The 24,593-nt window shown below is 41.5% G+C and overlaps 1 protein-coding gene across 3 annotated transcripts in view; it reads left to right on the top strand.

The window, feature by feature from the left end:
* The first annotated feature begins 2,809 nt into the window (after positions 1 to 2,809).
* The window catches only part of LOC131349202 (stonustoxin subunit alpha-like), a 38,271-nt gene continuing 16,487 nt past the window's right edge, over positions 2,810 to 24,593 (top strand). For all 3 annotated transcript variants that reach the window (XM_058384686.1, XM_058384685.1, XM_058384688.1), the window contains exons 1-3: positions 2,810 to 2,997; positions 20,939 to 20,994; positions 23,933 to 24,384. The gene's annotated coding sequence lies outside the window, so the exon portion shown is untranslated. The remainder of the gene's footprint in view (positions 2,998 to 20,938; positions 20,995 to 23,932; positions 24,385 to 24,593) is intronic.

Below are 24,593 nucleotides of genomic sequence, written 5' to 3'. Positions count from 1 at the left end.
GAACACCCCACAGGAGCTGCAGTTTTGAAGATGGGGACATTTTTCTTACAATGCTCCACAGTGGCTGATTAAGTCCAGGTTGAAGACACATGTGTTGAGTCAACCCTTTAAAAAATAGTTTTTTCTTAAATACAGTGCTTGAAATGTTAATTACTATAATCTATATAGTTGATATTTGATATCTATATGACCCAAAACATCATCAGATTTCCAGTCCTAAAAGTAGACAAAGCGGAGCAATCAAACAAATAAAAACAAAATGTTATACTTGGTAACTTATTTATTCAGGAAGAGGATCCAATCTGTCTGTAAATGGCAAAAAAATACGAATCTTTAAAATTAATTGAAAGGCTGATCTGTTTCAATCAATGGGATCGGTGAGTCGATCAAGTGTCAGTGTTTTACTTAAAGAACAGGGATCCATCAAAGTCTGATCTTCACAACAAAAGTTTATAGAAGTGCTTTGTTGCACCAATGAAGCAGATTTCTAAGGACCTCAGAAAACTAGTTGTTGCTTATCAGGCTGAAAAAAGTTACAAACCCATCAAAGTCATTCCAAAAGCAAGACCTGGAACAGTCGGTGAGGTCACAAAGGAACCCAGGATAACTTATAAACAAACTGAAGACCTCTTTTACAATGGATAGTTAAATTTTAAATTTCAATTTCCACCATCAGGAGCACAGGGACGACCTTGTTACGCATGGTATAGTTGCAAGAAGCAAACCACTACTCTACAAAACGAACATTACTGCCAGGATACTTCCAGGCCCGCAGTGAGTGGCAGCCTTTCCAGCAGCCTTGCCTTTTCGTGTTTTTCTTTTTTGTGCTTTTGTTGCATTTGATTATCTGTCCTATGGATATGGGTTTTTCACAACCCAAGACTCATTTATTGGACGTATCATCTACTTGCTCTGAAAATGTCCCCCCTCCGGTGTGGTTCCCCGTTTACCTGACAAGGTGAGCAGGCTGTATCCCAGCTGCAGAACCGGGGCTAAGCTAAAGGCCAAGCAGCTAGCGAAGAAGTGGCGATATAAGCCTTCGGTACCTTCTTGAATCATGGGAAATGTGAACTCATTACCGAACACGATCGACGATCCGGCTGCGCTGGAAATGAAAAAATGATCAAAATCTACACACTGAAAAAACGCCCCAAAAACTTGTAAGATTTACGTAATAAAATCCTCGTAACAATTTGCACACGCAGATTTCAATCCAATTTTACCGCTCGAAAATTAAGTACAACTCACCTGTAATTATCAGGTAAAAATCTACTTAATATCTAACTTAACGCTCATCAAGAAAGTGAGTAAACCTGACCGGATGATATTTAATTCAGAAGAATTATTTCAAGTAATCAAGGTAAAGTTAATTTATTGGGTCAACAACAGGAACGTTGCTTTTTAAAAAAAAAATCAAATTATTAAGTAAATACGACTAATTACTAGTTTGTAAATTTGATTAAGTTTTGATTTAGTGAGATTTTCACTTACTTGATTTTATCAGTTTATATTACTCCTGATATTTATGTAAACATTGCTAATTTATGGTTTATAAATAAACTGTAATCACTCAGTCTATATCTTTCACAAATCACACCACTGAAATACATTTAAACAGTTTATTTAGCCAACATTAACAAAAATTTACTTGACCTTTTATTCATTCATAATGAACACAAATAAAGTGAGAACACACAAGCATGCATGTGCAGGGAGCAGTGGTTTGAGCACATACAGCAAGAACCATGTGTGGAAAGATGGAGCAAGCAGGGTCACTACTTTTTCCTGTCCACATTTTAGTTTAGCTAAAGCAGAACTGCGGCCATCACAGTATTAACCTCTGGACAGATTCTTTACAGCTGAAACTAAAACCTGTGATTTCGTAATAAAATCCTGAAATTTCCATTTATTACAATTACTAGGTTTATGTGCAATGACTACAAAACATTTAAATATTACAAGTATACACGTAATGATATTAAACCCTTTCCATTCGAGTTCATTAATTAAACAAATTAAATGGGTATGTATGTAAAATTTTACTTAGGAAATTCTAGTTCTCACTGAAATTTATGAAGGTTAACTTAGCGAATTTTAATACACCAAGAAGTCCATTTTTTCAGGGCATCCCCTTTGTTGCCATATACCTCCAAGTTAAGTCAGCTACGGCCATTTCTTATGTTAACGGAAGTCACATGAATAAATTCTTTAAAAATAAATACTGATCTCCTTTTTCGCTGTATGTGTGAACTGTTTTGGAGTCGCTGTAATGTGAACAAGTCCTTTTTCTACTGCAATTTGCTGCATGCCTGTGAATTCCTTTAAATGCAAACTTTGATTTGTGGGAGTCTTGGTGTACCTGGCAACCCAATTCCTCTTCGTACCAACGTGCCATGGAAGAGTAAGTAAAGTCATTTTGTTGTATTCTTTATTTTAGTGATGAAATACTGCCTGAAACACAGAACCTGTAACCGGGAAACTTACAAAAATAAACTGATCAAAGATTGTTAGCCTGACACTCAGATCTCGAGTGTCTTTTCCAGGGTGCTAGTTAGTTATTACAAGGTACTAGTTAGTCATTCCAGTCTGCTAGTCTGTTATTCCAAGTTGCTAGTTTGTTATTCCAGGTTGCTAGTTAGTTAGTTCCAGGTTACTGGAATATTTATTTATTTACTGCATATTTATTTATGTCTTTATTTAATTCATAATAATATTCCATTGAATACTGTATGGCATGTTAATTCTCCAGGCCGCTAGGGGGAAGTAATCAGTCGTTGTGCGGTGTTTTACTGACGGTCTCTAACTCTGTGGTGCTGCGGCCGGAGTAAAGCCTACAAGCTCATGAAGCAGTTGAACACATTGAGTGTTTCAGTTTGCTTTTATAAAACGTGCTGCAGGTATAGATGATCTAAACAGATTATTAGGGTTAATATTTCGACTGAATCGAGTAGACTGACAAAGTGATCAATCAAACATGACTGCCAACGAGGAGCGGAGGTAAGCGAGTGTGTTAGCATTATGGCTAGCAGGTTAACGTTAACTACAGGGGCACAAGTCTAAATAAACCTGTGTGTAATGTACTGGTGTAAAGTGTACTGGAGTGTAGTGTACTGGTGTAAAGTGTACTGGTGTGTAGTGTACTGGTGTAAAGTGTACTGGAGTGTAGTGTACTGGTGTAAAGTGTACTGGAGTGTAGTGTACTGGTGTAAAGTGTACTGGAGTGTAGTGTACTGGAGTGTAGTGTACTGGTGTAAAGTGTACTGGAGTGTAGTGTACTGGTGTAAAGTGTACTGGAGTGTAGTGTACTGGAGTGTAGTGTACTGGAGTGTAGTGTACTGGAGTGTAGTGTACTGGTGTGTAAAGTGTACTGGAGTGTAGTGTACTGGTGTAAAGTGTACTGGAGTGTAGTGTACTGGTGTAAAGTGTACTGGTGTAAAGTGTACTGGTGTGTAGTGTACTGGAGTGTAGTGTACTGGAGTGTAGTGTACTGGAGTGTAGTGTACTGGAGTGTAGTGTACTGGTGTGTAAAGTGTACTGGAGTGTAGTGTACTGGTGTAAAGTGTACTGGAGTGTAGTGTACTGGTGTAAAGTGTACTGGTGTGTAGTGTACTGGAGTGTAGTGTACTGGTGTAAAGTGTACTGGAGTGTAGTGTACTGGTGTAAAGTGTACTGGAGTGTAGTGTACTGGTGTGTAGTGTACTGGTGTAAAGTGTACTGGTGTGTAGTGTACTGGTGTGTAGTGTACTGGAGTGTAGTGTACTGGAGTGTAGTGTACTGGAGTGTAGTGTACTGGTGTGTAGTGTACTGGAGTGTAGTGTACTGGTGTGTAGTGTACTGGAGTGTAGTGTACTGGTGTAAAGTGTACTGGAGTGTAGTGTACTGGAGTGTAGTGTACTGGAGTGTAGTGTACTGGTGTAAAGTGTACTGGAGTGTAGTGTACTGGAGTGTAGTGTACTGGTGTAAAGTGTACTGGAGTGTAGTGTACTGGTGTAAAGTGTACTGGTGTAAAGTGTACTGGAGTGTAGTGTACTGGTGTAAAGTGTACTGGAGTGTAGTGTACTGGAGTGTAGTGTACTGGAGTGTAGTGTACTGGAGTGTAGTGTACTGGTGTGTAAAGTGTACTGGAGTGTAGTGTACTGGTGTAAAGTGTACTGGAGTGTAGTGTACTGGTGTAAAGTGTACTGGTGTGTAGTGTACTGGAGTGTAGTGTACTGGTGTAAAGTGTACTGGAGTGTAGTGTACTGGTGTAAAGTGTACTGGAGTGTAGTGTACTGGAGTGTAGTGTACTGGTGTAAAGTGTACTGGTGTAAAGTGTACTGGAGTGTAGTGTACTGGAGTGTAGTGTACTGGAGTGTAGTGTACTGGAGTGTAGTGTACTGGTGTGTAGTGTACTGGAGTGTAGTGTACTGGTGTGTAGTGTACTGGAGTGTAGTGTACTGGTGTAAAGTGTACTGGAGTGTAGTGTACTGGAGTGTAGTGTACTGGAGTGTAGTGTACTGGTGTAAAGTGTACTGGTGTAAAGTGTACTGGAGTGTAGTGTACTGGTGTAAAGTGTACTGGTGTAAAGTGTACTGGAGTGTAGTGTACTGGTGTAAAGTGTACTGGTGTAAAGTGTACTGGAGTGTAGTGTACTGGTGTAAAGTGTACTGGTGTGTAGTGTACTGGTGTGTAGTGTACTGGAGTGTAGTGTACTGGAGTGTAGTGTACTGGAGTGTAGTGTACTGGAGTGTAGTGTACTGGAGTGTAGTGTACTGGAGTGTAGTGTACTGGTGTGTAGTGTACTGGAGTGTAGTGTACTGGTGTAAAGTGTACTGGAGTGTAGTGTACTGGTGTGTAGTGTACTGGTGTGTAGTGTACTGGAGTGTAGTGTACTGGAGTGTAGTGTACTGGAGTGTAGTGTACTGGAGTGTAGTGTACTGGTGTAAAGTGTACTGGTGTGTAGTGTACTGGTGTAAAGTGTACTGGTGTGTAGTGTACTGGAGTGTAGTGTACTGGTGTAAAGTGTACTGGTGTAAAGTGTACTGGAGTGTAGTGTACTGGTGTAAAGTGTACTGGAGTGTAGTGTACTGGTGTAAAGTGTACTGGAGTGTAGTGTACTGGAGTGTAGTGTACTGGAGTGTAGTGTACTGGAGTGTAGTGTACTGGAGTGTAGTGTACTGGAGTGTAAAGTGTACTGGAGTGTAGTGTACTGGAGTGTAGTGTACTGGAGTGTAGTGTACTGGAGTGTAGTGTACTGGAGTGTAAAGTGTACTGGAGTGTAGTGTACTGGAGTGTAGTGTACTGGTGTAAAGTGTACTGGAGTGTAGTGTACTGGAGTGTAGTGTACTGGTGTAAAGTGTACTGGTGTGTAGTGTACTGGTGTAAAGTGTACTGGAGTGTTGTGTACTGGTGTAAAGTGTACTGGTGTAAAGTGTACTGGTGTGTAGTGTACTGGTGTAAAGTGTACTGGTGTGTAGTGTACTGGTGTGTAGTGTACTGGTGTGTAGTGTACTGGTGTAAAGTGTACTGGTGTAAAGTGTACTGGTGTGTAGTGTACTGGTGTAAAGTGTACTGGTGTAAAGTGTACTGGTGTGTAGTGTACTGGTGTAAAGTGTACTGGTGTGTAGTGTACTGGTGTGTAGTGTACTGGTGTGTAAAGTGTACTGGAGTGTTGTGTACTGGTGTAAAGTGTACTGGTGTGTAGTGTACTGGAGTGTAGTGTACTGGAGTGTAGTGTACTGGTGTGTAGTGTACTGGTGTGTAGTGTACTGGTGTGTAGTGTACTGGAGTGTAGTGTACTGGTGTAAAGTGTACTGGTGTAAAGTGTACTGGAGTGTAGTGTACTGGAGTGTAGTGTACTGGAGTGTAGTGTACTGGTGTGTAGTGTACTGGTGTGTAGTGTACTGGAGTGTAGTGTACTGGAGTGTAGTGTACTGGTGTAAAGTGTACTGGTGTGTAGTGTACTGGTGTAAAGTGTACTGGAGTGTTGTGTACTGGTGTAAAGTGTACTGGTGTAAAGTGTACTGGTGTGTAGTGTACTGGTGTAAAGTGTACTGGTGTGTAGTGTACTGGTGTAAAGTGTACTGGTGTAAAGTGTACTGGTGTAAAGTGTACTGGTGTAAAGTGTACTGGTGTGTAGTGTACTGGTGTAAAGTGTACTGGTGTAAAGTGTACTGGTGTGTAGTGTACTGGTGTAAAGTGTACTGGTGTGTAGTGTACTGGTGTGTAGTGTACTGGTGTGTAAAGTGTACTGGAGTGTTGTGTACTGGTGTAAAGTGTACTGGTGTGTAGTGTACTGGTGTGTAGTGTACTGGAGTGTAGTGTACTGGAGTGTAGTGTACTGGTGTGTAGTGTACTGGTGTGTAGTGTACTGGTGTGTAGTGTACTGGAGTGTAGTGTACTGGTGTAAAGTGTACTGGTGTAAAGTGTACTGGAGTGTAGTGTACTGGAGTGTAGTGTACTGGAGTGTAGTGTACTGGAGTGTAGTGTACTGGAGTGTAGTGTACTGGTGTGTAGTGTACTGGTGTGTAGTGTACTGGAGTGTAGTGTACTGGAGTGTAGTGTACTGGTGTAAAGTGTACTGGTGTAAAGTGTACTGGAGTGTAGTGTACTGGTGTGTAGTGTACTGGTGTAAAGTGTACTGGTGTGTAGTGTACTGGTGTAAAGTGTACTGGAGTGTTGTGTACTGGTGTAAAGTGTACTGGAGTGTTGTGTACTGGTGTAAAGTGTACTGGAGTGTAGTGTACTGGTGTGTAGTGTACTGGTGTGTAAAGTGTACTGGAGTGTTGTGTACTGGAGTGTAGTGTACTGGTGTGTAGTGTACTGGAGTGTAGTGTACTGGAGTGTAGTGTACTGGTGTGTAGTGTACTGGTGTGTAAAGTGTACTGGAGTGTTGTGTACTGGTGTAAAGTGTACTGGTGTGTAGTGTACTGGTGTGTAGTGTACTGGAGTGTAGTGTACTGGAGTGTAGTGTACTGGAGTGTAGTGTACTGGTGTGTAGTGTACTGGTGTGTAGTGTACTGGAGTGTAGTGTACTGGTGTAAAGTGTACTGGTGTAAAGTGTACTGGAGTGTAGTGTACTGGAGTGTAGTGTACTGGAGTGTAGTGTACTGGAGTGTAGTGTACTGGTGTGTAGTGTACTGGTGTGTAGTGTACTGGAGTGTAGTGTACTGGAGTGTTGTGTACTGGTGTAAAGTGTACTGGAGTGTAGTGTACTGGTGTAAAGTGTACTGGTGTGTAGTGTACTGGTGTAAAGTGTACTGGAGTGTTGTGTACTGGTGTAAAGTGTACTGGAGTGTTGTGTACTGGTGTAAAGTGTACTGGAGTGTAGTGTACTGGTGTGTAGTGTACTGGTGTGTAAAGTGTACTGGAGTGTTGTGTACTTGTGTAAAGTGTACTGGAGTGTAGTGTACTGGTGTGTAGTGTACTGGAGTGTAGTGTACTGGAGTGTAGTGTACTGGAGTGTAGTGTGCTGGTGTAAAGTGTACTGGTGTGTAGTGTACTGGTGTGTAGTGTACTGGTGTGTAGTGTACTGGTGTGTAGTGTACTGGTGTAAAGTGTACTGGAGTGTAGTGTACTGGTGTAAAGTGTACTGGAGTGTAGTGTACTGGAGTGTAGTGTACTGGTGTGTAGTGTACTGGTGTAAAGTGTACTGGTGTAAAGTGTACTGGTGTGTAGTGTACTGGTGTGTAGTGTACTGGTGTAAAGTGTACTGGTGTGTAGTGTACTGGTGTGTAGTGTACTGGTGTAAAGTGTACTGGAGTGTTGTGTACTGGTGTAAAGTGTACTGGTGTGTAGTGTACTGGTGTAAAGTGTACTGGTGTGTAGTGTACTGGTGTAAAGTGTACTGGTGTGTAGTGTACTGGTGTAAAGTGTACTGGTGTGTAGTGTACTGGTGTAAAGTGTACTGGAGTGTTGTGTACTGGTGTAAAGTGTACTGGAGTGTAGTGTACTGGTGTGTAGTGTACTGGTGTGTAAAGTGTACTGGAGTGTAGTGTACTGGTGTGTTGTGTACTGGTGTAAAGTGTACTGGAGTGTTGTGTACTGGTGTAAAGTGTACTGGAGTGTAGTGTACTGGTGTGTAAAGTGTACTGGAGTGTAGTGTACTGGAGTGTAGTGTACTGGAGTGTAGTGTGCTGGTGTAAAGTGTACTGGTGTGTAAAGTGTACTGGAGTGTTGTGTACTGGTGTAAAGTCTACTGGAGTGTAGTGTACTGGTGTGTAGTGTACTGGTGTGTAGTGTACTGGTGTGTAGTGTACTGGTGTGTAGTGTACTGGTGTGTAGTGTACTGGTGTAAAGTGTACTGGAGTGTAGTGTACTGGAGTGTAGTGTACTGGTGTGTAGTGTACTGGTGTGTAGTGTACTGGAGTGTAGTGTACTGGAGTGTAGTGTACTGGTGTAAAGTGTACTGGAGTGTAGTGTACTGGAGTGTAGTGTACTGGTGTAAAGTGTACTGGTGTAAAGTGTACTGCAGTGTAGTGTACTTGTGTGTAGTGTACTGGTGTAAAGTGTACTGGTGTGTAGTGTACTGGTGTAAAGTGTACTGGAGTGTAGTGTACTGGTGTAAAGTGTACTGGTGTAAAGTGTACTGGAGTGTAGTGTACTGGAGTGTAGTGTACTGGAGTGTAGTGTACTGGAGTGTAGTGTACTGGAGTGTAGTGTACTGGTGTGTAGTGTACTGGTGTGTAGTGTACTGGAGTGTAGTGTACTGGAGTGTAGTGTACTGGTGTAAAGTGTACTGGTGTAAAGTGTACTGGAGTGTAGTGTACTGGTGTGTAGTGTACTGGTGTAAAGTGTACTGGTGTGTAGTGTACTGGTGTAAAGTGTACTGGAGTGTTGTGTACTGGTGTAAAGTGTACTGGAGTGTTGTGTACTGGTGTAAAGTGTACTGGAGTGTAGTGTACTGGTGTGTAGTGTACTGGTGTGTAAAGTGTACTGGAGTGTTGTGTACTGGTGTAAAGTGTACTGGAGTGTAGTGTACTGGTGTGTAGTGTACTGGAGTGTAGTGTACTGGAGTGTAGTGTACTGGTGTGTAGTGTACTGGTGTGTAAAGTGTACTGGAGTGTTGTGTACTGGTGTAAAGTGTACTGGTGTGTAGTGTACTGGTGTGTAGTGTACTGGAGTGTAGTGTACTGGAGTGTAGTGTACTGGAGTGTAGTGTACTGGTGTGTAGTGTACTGGTGTAAAGTGTACTGGAGTGTAGTGTACTGGTGTGTAGTGTACTGGTGTGTAGTGTACTGGAGTGTAGTGTACTGGAGTGTAGTGTACTGGAGTGTAGTGTACTGGTGTAAAGTGTACTGGAGTGTAGTGTACTGGAGTGTAGTGTACTGGTGTAAAGTGTACTGGTGTAAAGTGTACTGGAGTGTAGTGTACTGGTGTGTAGTGTACTGGTGTAAAGTGTACTGGTGTGTAGTGTACTGGTGTAAAGTGTACTGGAGTGTTGTGTACTGGTGTAAAGTGTACTGGAGTGTTGTGTACTGGTGTAAAGTGTACTGGAGTGTAGTGTACTGGTGTGTAGTGTACTGGTGTGTAAAGTGTACTGGAGTGTTGTGTACTGGTGTAAAGTGTACTGGAGTGTTGTGTACTTGTGTAAAGTGTACTGGAGTGTAGTGTACTGGTGTGTAAAGTGTACTGGAGTGTAGTGTACTGGAGTGTAGTGTACTGGAGTGTAGTGTGCTGGTGTAAAGTGTACTGGTGTGTAGTGTACTGGTGTAAAGTGTACTGGAGTGTAGTGTACTGGAGTGTAGTGTACTGGTGTGTAGTGTACTGGTGTGTAGTGTACTGGTGTAAAGTGTACTGGAGTGTAGTGTACTGGTGTAAAGTGTACTGGTGTAAAGTGTACTGGAGTGTTGTGTACTGGTGTAAAGTGTACTGGAGTGTAGTGTACTGGAGTGTAGTGTACTGGTGTGTAGTGTACTGGTGTGTAGTGTACTGGTGTAAAGTGTACTGGTGTAAAGTGTACTGGTGTGTAGTGTACTGGTGTGTAGTGTACTGGTGTAAAGTGTACTGGTGTGTAGTGTACTGGTGTGTAGTGTACTGGTGTGTAGTGTACTGGTGTGTAGTGTACTGGTGTGTAGTGTACTGGTGTAAAGTGTACTGGTGTGTAGTGTACTGGTGTGTAGTGTACTGGTGTAAAGTGTACTGGTGTGTAGTGTACTGGTGTGTAGTGTACTGGTGTAAAGTGTACTGGTGTGTAGTGTACTGGTGTGTAGTGTACTGATGTAAAGTGTACTGGAGTGTTGTGTACTGGTGTAAAGTGTACTGGTGTGTAGTGTACTGGTGTAAAGTGTACTGGTGTGTAGTGTACTGGTGTAAAGTGTACTGGTGTGTAGTGTACTGGTGTGTAGTGTACTGGTGTAAAGTGTACTGGAGTGTTGTGTACTGGTGTAAAGTGTACTGGAGTGTAGTGTACTGGTGTGTAGTGTACTGGTGTGTAAAGTGTACTGGAGTGTAGTGTACTGGTGTGTTGTGTACTGGTGTAAAGTGTACTGGAGTGTTGTGTACTGGTGTAAAGTGTACTGGAGTGTAGTGTACTGGTGTGTAAAGTGTACTGGAGTGTAGTGTACTGGAGTGTAGTGTACTGGAGTGTAGTGTGCTGGTGTAAAGTGTACTGGTGTGTAAAGTGTACTGGAGTGTTGTGTACTGGTGTAAAGTCTACTGGTGTGTTGTGTACTGGTGTGTTGTGTACTGGTGTGTAGTGTACTGGTGTGTAGTGTACTGGTGTGTAGTGTACTGGTGTGTAGTGTACTGGAGTGTAGTGTACTGGAGTGTAGTGTACTGGTGTGTAGTGTACTGGAGTGTAGTGTACTGGAGTGTAGTGTACTGGTGTAAAGTGTACTGGAGTGTAGTGTACTGGAGTGTAGTGTACTGGTGTAAAGTGTACTGGTGTAAAGTGTACTGGAGTGTAGTGTACTGGTGTGTAGTGTACTGGTGTAAAGTGTACTGGTGTGTAGTGTACTGGTGTAAAGTGTACTGGAGTGTTGTGTACTGGTGTAAAGTGTACTGGAGTGTTGTGTACTGGTGTAAAGTGTACTGGAGTGTAGTGTACTGGTGTGTAGTGTACTGGTGTGTAAAGTGTACTGGAGTGTTGTGTACTGGTATAAAGTGTACTGGAGTGTTGTGTACTTGTGTAAAGTGTACTGGTGTGTAAAGTGTACTGGAGTGTAGTGTACTGGAGTGTAGTGTACTGGAGTGTAGTGTGCTGGTGTAAAGTGTACTGGTGTGTAGTGTACTGGTGTAAAGTGTACTGGAGTGTAGTGTACTGGTGTGTAGTGTACTGGTGTGTAGTGTACTGGTGTAAAGTGTACTGGAGTGTAGTGTACTGGTGTAAAGTGTACTGGTGTAAAGTGTACTGGAGTGTAGTGTACTGGTGTAAAGTGTACTGGAGTGTAGTGTACTGGTGTGTAGTGTACTGGTGTAAAGTGTACTGGAGTGTAGTGTACTGGTGTGTTGTGTACTGGTGTAAAGTGTACTGGAGTGTTGTGTACTGGTGTAAAGTGTACTGGAGTGTAGTGTACTGGTGTGTAAAGTGTACTGGAGTGTAGTGTACTGGAGTGTAGTGTACTGGAGTGTAGTGTGCTGGTGTAAAGTGTACTGGTGTGTAAAGTGTACTGGAGTGTTGTGTACTGGTGTAAAGTCTACTGGAGTGTAGTGTACTGGTGTGTTGTGTACTGGTGTAAAGTGTACTGGTGTGTAGTGTACTGGTGTGTAGTGTACTGGTGTGTAGTGTACTGGTGTGTAGTGTACTGGAGTGTAGTGTACTGGTGTAAAGTGTACTGGAGTGTTGTGTACTGGTGTAAAGTGTACTGGAGTGTAGTGTACTGGTGTGTAGTGTACTGGAGTGTAGTGTACTGGTGTACAGTGTACTGGTGTGTAGTGTACTGGAGTGTAGTGTACTGGTGTAAAGTGTACTGGAGTGTAGTGTACTGGTGTAAAGTGTACTGGAGTGTAGTGTACTGGTGTAAAGTGTACTGGTGTGTAGTGTACTGGTGTAAAGTGTACTGGAGTGTAGTGTACTGGTGTAAAGTGTACTGGTGTAAAGTGTACTGGAGTGTAGTGTACTGGAGTGTAGTGTACTGGAGTGTAGTGTACTGGTGTGTAGTGTACTGGTGTGTAGTGTACTGGTGTAAAGTGTACTGGAGTGTAGTGTACTGGTGTAAAGTGTACTGGTGTGTAGTGTACTGGTGTAAAGTGTACTGGAGTGTAGTGTACTGGTGTAAAGTGTACTGGAGTGTAGTGTACTGGAGTGTAGTGTACTGGTGTGTAGTGTACTGGTGTAAAGTGTACTGGTGTGTAGTGTACTGGTGTAAAGTGTACTGGTGTGTAGTGTACTGGTGTAAAGTGTACTGGTGTGTAGTGTACTGGTGTAAAGTGTACTGGTGTGTAGTGTACTGGTGTAAAGTGTACTGGTGTGTAGTGTACTGATGTAAAGTGTACTGGAGTGTTGTGTACTGGTGTGTAGTGTACTGGTGTGTAGTGTACTGGTGTGTAGTGTACTGGTGTGTAGTGTACTGGTGTAAAGTGTACTGGTGTGTAGTGTACTGGTGTGTAGTGTACTGGTGTAAAGTGTACTGGTGTAAAGTGTACTGGAGTGTAGTGTACTGGTGTGTAGTGTACTGGTGTGTAAAGTGTACTGGAGTGTAGTGTACTGGTGTAAAGTGTACTGGAGTGTAGTGTACTGGAGTGTAGTGTGCTGGTGTAAAGTGTACTGGTGTGTAAAGTGTACTGGAGTGTTGTGTACTGGTGTAAAGTCTACTGGAGTGTAGTGTACTGGTGTCTTGTGTACTGGTGTAAAGTGTACTGGTGTGTAGTGTACTGGTGTGTAGTGTACTGGTGTGTAGTGTACTGGTGTAAAGTGTACTGGTGTGTAGTGTACTGGTGTGTAGTGTACTGGTGTAAAGTGTACTGGTGTAAAGTGTACTGGTGTGTAGTGTACTGGTGTAAAGTGTACTGGAGTGTTGTGTACTGGTGTAAAGTGTACTGGAGTGTTGTGTACTGGTGTAAAGTGTACTGGAGTGTAGTGTACTGGTGTGTAGTGTACTGGTGTGTAAAGTGTACTGGAGTGTTGTGTACTGGTGTAAAGTGTACTGGAGTGTTGTGTACTGGTGTAAAGTGTACTGGAGTGTAGTGTACTGGTGTGTAGTGTACTGGAGTGTAGTGTGCTGGTGTAAAGTGTACTGGTGTGTAGTGTACTGGTGTAAAGTGTACTGGAGTGTAGTGTACTGGAGTGTAGTGTACTGGTGTGTAGTGTACTGGTGTGTAGTGTACTGGTGTAAAGTGTACTGGAGTGTAGTGTACTGGTGTAAAGTGTACTGGTGTAAAGTGTACTGGAGTGTAGTGTACTGGTGTAAAGTGTACTGGTGTGTAGTGTACTGGTGTAAAGTGTACTGGAGTGTAGTGTACTGGTGTAAAGTGTACTGGTGTAAAGTGTACTGGAGTGTAGTGTACTGGTGTAAAGTGTACTGGTGTGTAGTGTACTGGTGTAAAGTGTACTGGTGTGTAGTGTACTGGTGTAAAGTGTACTGGTGTGTAGTGTACTGGTGTAAAGTGTACTGGTGTGTAGTGTACTGGTGTAAAGTGTACTGGAGTGTAGTGTACTGGTGTAAAGTGTACTGGTGTAAAGTGTACTGGAGTGTTGTGTACTGGTGTAAAGTGTACTGGTGTGTAGTGTACTGGTGTAAAGTGTACTGGTGTGTAGTGTACTGGTGTAAAGTGTACTGGTGTGTAGTGTACTGGTGTAAAGTGTACTGGAGTGTAGTGTACTGGTGTGTAAAGTGTACTGGAGTGTTGTGTACTGGTGTAAAGTGTACTGGAGTGTAGTGTACTGGTGTGTAGTGTACTGGTGTGTAAAGTGTACTGGAGTGTAGTGTACTGGTTTGTTGTGTACTGGTGTAAAGTGTACTGGAGTGTTGTGTACTGGTCTAAAGTGTACTGGAGTGTAGTGTACTGGTGTGTAAAGTGTACTGGAGTGTAGTGTACTGGAGTGTAGTGTACTGGTGTACAGTGTACTGGTGTACAGTGTACTGGTGTGTAGTGTACTGGAGTGTTGTGTACTGGTGTAAAGTGTACTGGAGTGTAGTGTACTGGTGTGTAGTGTACTGGTGTAAAGTGTACTGGTGTGTAGTGTACTGGTGTGTAGTGTACTGGTGTGTAGTGTACTGGTGTGTAGTGTACTGGTGTGTAGTGTACTGGTGTAAAGTGTACTGGTGTGTAGTGTACTGGTGTAAAGTGTACTGGAGTGTAGTGTACTGGAGTGTAGTGTACTGGAGTGTAGTGTACTGGTGTGTAGTGTACTGGTGTGTAGTGTACTGGTGTAAAGTGTACTGGTGTGTAGTTTACTGGTGTAAAGTGTACTGGAGTGTTGTGTACTGGAGTGTAGTGTACTGGTCTGTAGTGTACTGGTGTGTAAAGTGTACTGGAGTGTTGTGTACGTGTGTAAAGTGTACTGGAGTGTTGTGTACTGGTGTAAAGTGTACTGGAGTGTAGTGTATTGGTGTAAAGTGTACTGGTGTAAAGTGTACTGGTGTAAAGTGTACTGGAGTGTTGTGTACTGGTGTAAAGTGTACTGGTGTAAAGTGTACTGGAGTGTTGTGTACTGGTGTAAAGTGTACTGGTGTGTAGTGTACTGGAGTGTAGTGTACTGGTGTACAGTGTACTGGTGTGTAGTGTACTGGAGTGTAGTGTACTGGTGTAAAGTGTACTGGAGTGTAGTGTACTGGTGTAAAGTGTACTGGTGTGTAGTGTACTGGTGTAAAGTGTACTGGTGTGTAGTGTACTGGTGTAAAGTGTACTGGAGTGTTGTGTACTGGTGTAAAGTGTACTGGTGTAAAGTGTACTGGAGTGTAGTGTACTGGTGTGTAAAGTGTACTGGTGTGTAAAGTGTACTGGAGTGTAGTGTACTGGTGTGTAGTGTACTGGTGTGTAAAGTGTACTGGAGTGTAGTGTACTGGAGTGTAGTGTACTGGAGTGTAGTGTACTGGAGTGTAGTGTACTGGAGTGTAGTGTACTGGTGTGTAGTGTACTGGTGTAAAGTGTACTGGAGTGTAGTGTACTGGTGTGTAGTGTACTGGTGTAAAGTATACTGGTGTGTAGTGTACTGGTGTGTAGTGTACTGGAGTGTAGTGTACTGGTGTAAAGTGTACTGGAGTGTAGTGTACTGGTGTGTAAAGTGTACTGGTGTGTAGTGTACTGGTGTGTAGTGTACTGGTGTAAAGTGTACTGGAGTGTAGTGTACTGGTGTGTAGTGTACTGGATTGTATTTTAGTGATTAAATATTGCCTGAAACACAGAACCTGTAACCGGGAAAGTTACAAAAATAAATTGATCAAAGATTGTTAGCCTGACAGTCAGATCTCAAGTGTCTTTTCCATTGTGCTAGTCTGTTATTCCAGGTTGCCAGTTTGTTATTCCAGGTTGCCAGTTTGTTATTCCAGGTTGCCAGTTTGTTATTCCAGGTTGCCAGTTTGTTATTCCAGGTTGCCAGTTTGTTATTCCAGGTTGCCAGTTTGTTATTCCAGGGTACTAGTTAGTTATTCCAGGTTGCTAGCCTGTTTTTCCAGGTTGCTAATCTGTTATTCCAGGTTGCTAGTTTGTTATTCCAGGGTGCTAGTTTGTTGTTCCAGTTTGCTAGCCTGTTATTCCAGGTTGCTAATCTGTTATTCCAGTTTGCTAGTTTGTTATTCCAGGTTGCTAATTTGTTATTCCAGGAGCTAGTTAGATATTCCAGGTTACTAGTCTGTTATTCCAAGTTGCTAGTCTGTTATTCCAAGTTGCTAGTCTGTTATTCCAAGTTGCTAGTCTGTTATTCCAGGTTGCTAGTTTGTTATACCAGGTTGCTAGTTTGTTATACCAGGTTGCTAGTTTGTTATTTCAGGTTGCTAGTCTGTTATTCCAAATTGCTAATCTGTTATACCAGGTTGCTAGTTTGTTATACCAGGTTGCTAGTTTGTTATACCAGGTTGCTAGTCTGTTATTTCAGGTTGCTAGTCTGTTATTCCAAGTTGCTAGTCTGTTATTCCAAGTTGCTAGTCTGTTATTCCAGGTTGCTAGTCTGTTATACCAGGTTGCTAGTTTGTTATACCAGGTTGCTAGTTTGTTATACCAGGTTGCTAGTTTGTTATACCAGGTTGCTAGTTTGTTATTTCAGGTTGCTAGTCTGTTATTCCAAATTGCTAGTCTGTTATTCCAAGTTGCTAATCTGTTATTCCATGTTGCTAGTTTTTTCTTCCTAGGTTGCTAGTCTGTTATACCAGTTTGCTAGTCTGTTATACCAGGTTGCTAGTTTGTTATACCAGGTTGCTAGTTTGTTATACCAGGTTGCTAGTTTGTTATACCAGGTTGCTAGTCTGTTATTCCAAGTTGCTAGTCTGTTATTCCATGTTGCTAGTTTTTTCTTCCTAGGTTGCTAGTTTGTTATACCAGGTTGCTAGTTTGTTATACCAGGTTGCTAGTTTGTTATTCCAGGTTGCTAGTCTGTTATTCCAAATTGCTAATTTGTTATTCCAGGTTGCTAGTTTGTTATACCAGGTTGCTATTTTGTTATTCCAGGTTGCTAGTCTGTTATTCCATGTTGCTAGTTTTTTCTTCCTAGGTGGCTTGTTTGTTATGCCAGGTTGCTAGTTTGTTATACCAGGTTGCTAGTTTGTTATACCAGGTTGCTAGTTTGTTATTCCAGGTTGCTAGTCTGTTATTCCAGGTTGCTATTTTGTTATTTCAGGTTGTGAGTTTGTTTTTTTTCCAGGTTGCTAGTTTGTTCTTTCGAGGTTGCTAGCTTGTTAGTCCAGGTTGCTAGTTTTTTCTTCCCAGGTTGCTAGCTTGTTATTCCAGGTTCCCAGTCTGTTATTCCAAGTTTCTAGTCTGTTAATCAAAGTTGCTAGTTTGTTATTCCATGCTGCTAGTTTTTTATTCCAGAGTGCTAGTTTGTTATTCTAAGTTGCTAGTTTGTTATTCCAGGTTGCTAGCCTGTTATTCCAGGTTGCTAGTCTGTTATTCCAGCTTGCTAGCTTGTTATTCCAGGTTGCTAGTTTGTCAATCCAGGTTGCTAGTTTGTTATTCTAGATTGCCAATGTGTTATTTCAGGTTGCTTGTTAGTTATTCCAGGTCACTAATCTGTTATTTCAGGTTGCTATTTTTGTTATTCCATGTTGCAAGTTTGTTTTTTTCCAGGTTGCTAGTCTGTTATTCCAGGTTGCTAGTTTGTTATTCCATGCTGCTAGTTTGTTATTCCAGGCTGCTAGTTTCTTATTCCAGGTTGCTAGTTTGTTCTTTCAAGGTTGATAATTTGTTATTGCAGGTCGCTAGTGCGTTCTATCCAGGTTGCTACTTTGGTATGCCAGGTTGCTAGTTTTTATTCCATTTTGCTAGTTTGTTATTCCAAGTTGCTAGTCTGATATTCCAGGTTGCTAGTCTGATATTCCAGGTTGCTAGTTTGTTATTCCAGGTTGCTAGTCTGTTATTTCAGGTTGCTAGTCTGTTATTCCAGGTTGCTAGTCTGTTATTCCAGGTTGCTAGTCTGTTATTCCAGGCTGCTAGTTTGTTATTTCAGGTTGCTAGTCTGTTATTCCAGGCTGCTAGTTTGTAATTTCAGGTTGCTAGTTTGTTATTCCAGGTTGCTAGTCTGTTATTCCAGGTTGCTAGTCTGTTATTCCAGGTTGCTAGTTTGTTATTCCAGGTTGCTAGTTTGTTATTCCTGGTTGCTAGTTTGTTATTCTAGGTTGCTAGTTTGTTATTCCAGGTTGCTAGTTTGTTATTCCAGGTTGCTAGTCTGTTATTCCAGGTTGCTAGTTTGTTATTCTAGGTTGCTAGTTTGTTATTCCAGGTTGCTAGTTTGTTGTTTCAGGTTGCTAGTTTGTTATTCCAGGTTGCTAGTTTGTCATTTCAGGTTGCTAGTTTGTTATTCCATATTGCTAGTTTGTTATTCCAGGTTGCTAGTTTGTTATTCTAGGGTGCTAGTTTGTTATTCCAGGTTGCTAGTTTGTTATTCCAGGTTGCTAGTTTGTTATTCCAGGTTGCTAGTTTGTTATTCCAGGTTGCTAGTTTGTTCTTTCCGTGTTGCTAGTTTGTTCTTTCCGTGTTGCTAGTTTGTTATTTCATTTTGCTAGTTTGTTATTCCAGGTTGCTAGTTTGTTCTTTCCGTGTTGCTAGTTTGTTATTCCAGGTTGCTAGTTTGTTACTCCAGGTTGCTAGTTTGTTCGTTCCGTGTTGCTAGTTTGTTCTTTCCGTGTTGCTAGTTTGTTATTTCATTTTGCTAGTTTGTTATTCCAGGGTGCTAGTTTGTTCTTTCCGTGTTGCTAGTTTGTTATTCCAGGCTGCTAGTTTGTTATTCCAGGTTGCTAGTTTGTTCTTTCCGTGTTGCTAGTTTGTTCTTTCCGTGTTGCTAGTTTGTTATTTCATTTTGCTAGTTTGTTATTCCAGGGTGCTAGTTTGTTATTCCAGGTTGCTAGTTTGTTATTCCAGGCTGCTAGTCTGTTATTCCAGGCTGCTAGTCTGTTATTCCAGGTTGCTAGTTTGTTATTCCAGGTTGCTAGTTTGTTATTCCAGGTTGCTAGTTTGTTATTCCAGGTTGCTAGTTTGTTATTCCAGGGTGCTAGTTTGTTATTCCAGGTTGCTAGTTTGTTATTCCAGGCTGCTAGTCTGTTATTCCAGGTTGCTAGTTTGTTATTCCAGGGTGCTAGTTTGTTATTCCAGGTTGCTAGTTTGTTATTCCAGGCTGCTAGTTTGTTATTCCAGGTTGCTAGTTTGTTATTCCAGGTTGCTAGTTTGTTATTCCAGGGTGCTAGTTTGTTATTCCAGGCTGCTAGTTTGTTATTCCAGGCTGCTAGTTTGTTCTTTCCGTGTTGCTAGTTTGTTATTCCAGGCTGCTAGTTTGTTATTCCAGGTTGCTAGTTTGTTCTTTCCGTGTTGCTAGTTTGTTATTTCATTTTGCTAGTTTGTTATTCCAGGTTGCTAGTTTGTTCTTTCCGTGTTGCTAGTTTGTTATTTCATTTTGCTAGTTTGTTATTCCAGGTTGCTAGTTTGTTCTTTCCGTGTTGCTAGTTTGTTCTTTCCGTGTTGCTAGTTTGTTCTTTCCGTGTTGCTAGTTTGTTATTTCATTTTGCTAGTTTGTTATTCCAGGTTGCTAGTTTGTTCTTTCCGTGTTGCTAGTTTGTTCTTTCATTTTGCTAGTTTGTTATTCCAGGTTGCTAGTTTGTTCTTTCCGTGTTGCTAGTTTGTTCTTTCCGTGTTGCTAGTTTGTTATTTCATTTTGCTAGTTTGTTATTCCAGGTTGCTAGTTTGTTCTTTCCGTGTTGCTAGTTTGTTCTTTCCGTGTTGCTAGTTTGTTATTTCATTTTGCTAGTTTGTTATTCCAGGTTGCTAGTTTGTTCTTTCCGTGTTGCTAGTTTGTTCTTTCATTTTGCTAGTTTGTTCTTTCCGTGTTGCTAGTTTGTTCTTTCCGTGTTGCTAGTTTGTTATTTCATTTTGCTAGTTTGTTATTCCAGGTTGCTAGTTTGTTCTTTCCGTGTTGCTAGTTTGTTCTTTCCGTGTTGCTAGTTTGTTATTTCATTTTGCTAGTTTGTTATTCCAGGTTGCTAGTTTGTTCTTTCCGTGTTGCTTGTTTGTTCTTTCCGTGTTGCTAGTTTGTTCTTTCATTTTGCTAGTTTGTTATTCCAGGTGGTTAGATTGTTCTTTCCAGGTTTCTGGTTTGTTATTCCAAAAATCACAAGTAGAGTTATATGCAGATTAGGTGGTGGAATCAAAGTCTCTCCACTGCTTCTCAATCTACTTCCCTCTTCTACCCAAGTGGTAAAGTGACGTCACTGATGCGTGACTAACAAGCAATAAAACTACTGCAATGGGCAGAAACAGAAGTGCAGAGTCAAATACTAAAACATTATGCAAAAAAAACCTGTATTTTATCTTGTATTGTCTTTGTAATGTATTTTATCTTTTATTTACAAGAACACTACTGTAATGACAGTCCTGAACATTCAGACTAAGGCTTTTATATTTCATGGATTCTGGAAGCAGTGTTTATTCTTCTTTTTCCACAGGCAGTCTGCCTCCTGAAAATATCAAAATGTCATGCAGACTGATGCAGCAGATTTTCATATACTCATATAAATCTCCAAATCTAGCTTTTGTTAACGGTCATCTTGAAAGCATTGCACAGGGAATCTATCCTTCGTTATACTACCAGCATGCACTTGGCCATGTCCTGATCAGTGTGTGTGTCCGTCTCTGATCCTGCAGTCCCTCACCCTGTATCTGACTGACCTGAGCCTGTGGATGCAGTGATACAGGACTCTGATGAAGAGTCTGGGTTAATACAGAGATACGAATAAACACAAAGCAAATGATGTTACGTTAAAGACTAATAAAATGACATTTGTGTTCTTAGTATCACTTTTGGTCATTTTAACATAAAACACTGCAGTGTTTCCACATTACACAATCGCCGTTAGATGGCTATTGTTCAAGAAAAATTATAGGACGTGTTCACCTGTCCTCTTCTTCTTAACGAACGAAACAGCCTTTATTTGTCACATATACATTACAGCACAGTGAAATTCTTTCTTCGCATATCCCATCCTTGGAGGTTGGGGTCAGAGCGCAGGGTCAGCCATGATACGCGCCCCTGGAGCACAGAGGGTTAAGGGCCTTGCTCAAGGGCCCAACAGTGGCAACTTGGCGGTGCTGGGGCTTGAACCCCTGATCTTCCGGTCAACGACCCAGAGCCTTAACCCCTTGAGCCTCCACTGCCCACATTTCTATTTGTCCTTGAAGCAGAATCAGAATAAGCTTTGTTTTGGCCAGCATGCATAAATGTATTTTAAAAAATAAAATTAATATATAACATAAAATCTCAAAATTGCACTGTAAAGAAAATACTCACAGTCCAATGAAGCATTCTTTTGTCCAATTTGATGATTGAGCTTTTATTGTTGAGGTCATGCTGTATGTTTTGTGTGTGTTGTTAATCCAGGCTCAAGCCGTTGGAGTGATGTGAAAGATTTAACCTCAGCATGATGTGAAAAGCAGGTAAGATAACTCTAGGGGGGAAAAAAGCTCATATACTGCTCTAGGAGAGGATGATCTAATATTATCTCATTGGGCTTAAAGTACTTTATTACCTAGTTGCTGGGAACATTAGAATAGGAAACCTGCCTCATTCTAAATGTATAAGGAGCTACTTTTTCGTACATCTAATATAATCATTGATACTACAGTTTTTTTTCAGAATAACAGTTTTTTCATGTCCCAAGAATATAGTCAAATGCTGTTCTTATGCCATAGAATCAGAATCAAAATCAGAAAAAAGTTTTTATTGCCAACTACAGGAGTTAGCAAAGAGCACTTTACAGTACTAGGAATTTGTCTTGGTGTCAGGTGCCAACATATACACAGATATGAAATGTGTACACAATTTTAGAATAAACTAGAATAAATTAAAACATTTTTACTGTCCTCAGCAAAGCTTTAGTGTACTACAAATGAACACATTATATAATAATGTCCAGCCTAACAAAATTACAGTCATAACATTCACATCAGAACATTCAGTGATGCCTGGAAACAAACATCATTCCCATATACAAATACACAACACAGCTGCACAACACTACAACACAACATGGCCAAGGCAACAGCTTGATAACAATGGCCAATAAATTCACTTTACCCATAACAGTTCACATTTAAATACAGATATAATGAACATTATTGTAAATACATAAATACTTACAAGCGATACTGTTGCAAGGTAAAAGATATATGGCAATTAAAGAGAACCATCATTATTGCTGCCTGCATGAAGTACTTAACTATTTCCTGAATCATGTGAACACCAGAAATTGCAGTTTAATGTAACGCTAAACTTGCCACTAGATGGGGCTGTAAACCATTAGAATTACTGCCATTAATGAGTCATACTCAATAAACAATTAAATCTCTTATCAGTTTAAACACTAAATATGAAATCTGTGTAAACTAAACTTGTTCTATCACACAAGAACTTTTTGAACTGACCTAGTCAAGTTTCTCAGGAGCAAGGAGAAGGATTGTCTTAGTGATAGGCCGTATGAAAAACTTGGGACCAGCTTTCTTAAAGACCTTGACTTCTGCCTTTCGGACTTTGTTGTCCTTGCTTGGGAAGACCTAAGTGACAGTTCCCATTGGCCATTTATTCCCTTTTTGTTGTTCATCCTCTAAAAGCACAATGCTTCCTGGTTCAAGGTCAGGCTTACTAGAGGGCCACTTTGTGTTTGGTTGCAGAAGAGATAGGTACTGCTTTTTTCATTTATTCCAGAAAGTTTGTGCCAAGTGTTGCACCCTGCGCCACTGTACTTTATGAAGAGTATTGACCCAGTCACCAGCTGGAAAAGGATATATATATATATATATATATATATATATATATATATATATATATATATATATATATATATATATATATATATATATATATATATATATACACACATACACATTATATTGCCAAAAGTATTCGCTCACCTGCCTTGACTCACATATGAACTTAAGTGACATCCCATTCCTAATCCATAGGGTTCAATATGACGTCGGTCCACCCTTTGCAGCTATAACAGCTTCAACTCTTCTGGGAAGGCTGTCCACAAGGTTTAGGAGTGTGTTTATGGGAATTTTTGACCATTCTTCCAGAAGTGCATTTGTGAGGTCACACACTGATGTTGGACGAGAAGGCCTGGCTCTCAGTCTCCGCTCTAATTCATCCCAAAGGTGTTCTATCAGGTTGAGGTCAGGACTCTGTGCAGGCCAGTCAAGTTCATCCACACCAGACTCTGTCATCCATGTCTTTATGGACCTTGCTTTGTGCACTGGTGCACAGTCATGTTGGAAGAGGAAGGGGCCAGCTCCAAACTGTTCCCACAAAGTTAGGAGCATGGAATTGTCCAAAATGTCTTGGTATGCTGAAGCATTCAGAGTTCCTTTCACTGGAACTAAGGGGCCAAGCCCAGCTCCTGAAAAACAACCCCACACCATAATCCCCCCTCCACCAAACTTTACACTTGGCACAATGCAGTCAGACAAGTACCGTTCTCCTGGCAACCGCCAAACCCAGACTCGTCCATCAGATTGCCAGATGGAGAAGCGCGATTCGTCACTCCAGAGAACGCGTCTCCACTGCTCTAGAGTCCAGTGGCGGCGTGCTTTACACCACTGCATCTGACGCTTTGCATTGCACTTGGTGATGTATGGCTTGGATGCAGCTACTCGGCCATGGAAACCCGTTCCATGAAGCTCTCTGTGCACTGTTCTTGAGCTAATCTGAAGGCTACATGAAGTTTGGATGTCTGTAGCGATTGACTCTGCAGAAAGTTGGCGACCTCTTCGCACCATGCGCCTCAGCATCCGCTGACCCCGCTCCGTCAGTTTACGTGGCCTACCACTTCGTGTCTGAGTTGCTGTCGTTCCCAAACACTTCCACGTTCTTATAATACAGCGGACAGTTGACTGTGGAATATTTAGGAGCGAGGAAATTTCACGACTGGATTTGTGGCACAGGTGGCATCCTATCACAGTTCCACGCTGGAATTCACTGAGCTCCTGAGAGCGACCCATTCTTTCACAAATGTTTGTAAAAACAGTCTGCATGCCTAGGTGCTTGATTTTATACACCTGTGGCCATGGAAGTGATTGGAACACCTGATTCTGATTATTTGGATGGGTGAGCGAATACTTTTGGCAATATAGTGTGTGTATGTGTATGTATGTGTGTATGTATATATATATATATATATATATATATATATATATATATATATATATATAATGTATTTAAACTGTATTTTTGTTATTGTTATTATTATGCCCTTCATGGTGCTCATATGCCTTTAATTGCCCCTCAGGGACAAATAAAGTTTTTTGAATTTGAATTTATTTAGCAGTCGAGTTGGGGTGATTGTAGAGAGGATTAAAACAACATTCCTGTGAACTTTAGTTTTTCCCAGGATACATTGCATGGACAAGCTTCATCATACGTCTCTGTGAGCATCTCTACTTCCTGCGAAGGCTGAGGAAGGCTCATCTTCCACCTTCCATCCTGACCACCTTCTACAGAGGGACCATCGAGAGCGTCCTGAGCAGCTGCATCATTGCCTGGTTTGGGAACTGCACCGTTTCGGATTACACAAGACCCTTCAGCGGATATTGAGGACAGCTGAGAAGATCATCTGAGTCTCTCTTCCCTCTATCACAGACATTTACTCCACACGCTGCATCCGCAAAGCCAACAGCATTGTTGACGACCCCACACACCCCTCACAAACACACACACACACACACCCCTCACACGCACTCACACACTCTTCACCCTTCTGCCATCCGGAGGTACCGGAGCATTCGGACCCGCACAACCAGACTGTTGAACGGCTTCTTCCCTCAGGCAATCAGGTATCTCAACAGAGAACTGAACTGAGCTGGACACACACGCACACACGCACTTTGGTCAATATGTTGTTTGTCTGCACTGTCTTGTCTCGTCATCCTTTGCACTTCTGTTGTATGTCTAGTTTATTTCTTGCACATTAAGAATAGTTTAGTTCTTAGCTCTGTGTTTAGCTCTATGTTTGTCTGTTATGTGTAGCACCTCTGGTCTAGGA

The sequence above is a fragment of the Hemibagrus wyckioides genome, linkage group LG29 (assembly GCF_019097595.1).
Source record: "Hemibagrus wyckioides isolate EC202008001 linkage group LG29, SWU_Hwy_1.0, whole genome shotgun sequence".
Taxonomy (NCBI): Eukaryota; Metazoa; Chordata; class Actinopteri; order Siluriformes; family Bagridae; genus Hemibagrus; species Hemibagrus wyckioides.
This window is presented reverse-complemented; position numbering and strand designations above follow the sequence as displayed.